The sequence below is a fragment of the Haemaphysalis longicornis genome, unplaced genomic scaffold, assembly GCF_048455015.1.
Source record: "Haemaphysalis longicornis isolate Haplotype H1 unplaced genomic scaffold, Haemaphysalis longicornis Haplotype H1 scaffold_1, whole genome shotgun sequence".
Taxonomy (NCBI): domain Eukaryota; kingdom Metazoa; phylum Arthropoda; class Arachnida; order Ixodida; family Ixodidae; genus Haemaphysalis; species Haemaphysalis longicornis.
The window spans coordinates 85,193,868-85,195,444 of NW_027526203.1; the positions used below are offsets into that span (position 1 = coordinate 85,193,868).

General features: G+C 47.2%; 1 non-coding gene across 1 annotated transcript; it reads right to left on the reverse strand.

Annotated features, from left to right (window-relative positions):
- Positions 1-251: 251 nt before the first annotated feature.
- On the reverse strand, positions 252-323 carry Trnar-ucu (transfer RNA arginine (anticodon UCU)). Its single transcript has one exon. It is a non-coding gene; the product is annotated as a tRNA-Arg (tRNA).
- Positions 324-1,577: the final 1,254 nt, after the last annotated feature.

Genomic DNA, 1,577 nt, shown 5'->3' on the forward strand with positions numbered 1-1,577 from the left:
TAAAACCTGTCCTCTTTCGACGTGTTTCATTTTCTTCATTATACTTACCGGTGTCCAAGAAATTGTTTCCCGCTATATATATATATATATATATATATATATATATATATGTATATATATATATACCGAAAGATAGGTCGGCAGTCTACAACGCCAAAGGAAGCATAAGGGTGTGGTTAGGCTCTTTTTTATTACGGTTAATGAAGTTAACATGTTTTTTTAAATATACGGAAGAAAGAAAGAAAAACACGCGCCCAGAGTGGGGATCGAACCCACGCCTTTCGATTAGATCTCGAATGCCTTACCAATTCGGCTATCTGGGCGACTGTGTTCTTCACTTTTTGGGCTATTTATATGTACAAGAAGTGTATCTGACGCTCGAGGGTGGTAGCCAGCGCCACTCTGACTACACGGGGAGAAGGGTTACCCGCCAGTTACCCGCTCATGACAGGCTGTAGACGTTCGAGTCACGACCCGGGGGTTGAAAAGAGGGCCCCCTTCTCCCCGTGTAGTCAGACCGGTATTCTGGTATTCTGGTCAGACCGGTATTCTGGTCAGACCGGTATTATCGCACCAGACCGGTATTCTGGAGGTCGTTGGTTCGGATCCCACCTGGCGGGCATTTTTTCTCTCTGCTTCCTTTCTTTCTTTCCAAATTCTGGATCTGTTTCAATGACCTACCACAATCTCCCCTTTGCTTTCCGAGGTTTTCTTGACTGCCAACCCTTATTTCTGTGTTATTTCTACGAGCTCCTCATTTCCTATTCTGATTCGCTACATGCATAGCGAGGGCCTCTGTTCTGGCAGTCTTGGTGCCATAGGGAGCTTAAAGGAGCCACGAAGAGAAAATGCAAGTTGGTTTTATTCGAAAGATTTCGTGTTTTATAGTGCCCCCAGCGCTTGTCCGGATACAAACGGTGCTTTATTCACTGAGAAATTAAACAATTTAGGTTAAAATTTTGATTTTCCCGCTAAATCGTGCGTTTTCGTGGTCCCAAATGACATCACAGGAACCGACCGCTCTGCAGCCTAGAGTACCTTCATTCACGCATCCGCCGTACAGGGTAGAGACACGTATACGCTGGCGCCGCCATTTTCGGTTGCTCGCTCGCCGCCGAAGCAAGTCATTGTGTCAAAACCGCGCTAAAATATCGCCGAAACGCGGTTTACTAAAGAAGTTTGAATCATATTGTCTGTTTCGCGTTGCTAGGTCTCGTGGGAAACGAAAAGAATAACGCGTTGAGCCCGTTGGCCCAATTGCGGCGGCACGGGACCGTTCAAAGGTTGTCTCCACCCTGTACAGCGGTGTTGGTTTGTTCCCGCGTTTCTTTACGTTCCGTAACCTAGATGGCGCCACCATACCGTGGCAAGCGTTTGGTTTGTTTTTGCCCGCATTTAAACCTGGCTTGTTTTTGTTCTGGGAGAAAATATTCGTTCCCTGAAACAGTGCTCGCTCGACAAATGGGGTCACGTAAGACACCGTTGCTTGCGTCAATCGGCCAGTGTCGTCTGAGACAACCCCAAGCCGCGTAGTGCTGTGCAGCTAAACCAAGCATGCTGTGCGCAGTACGAACAGC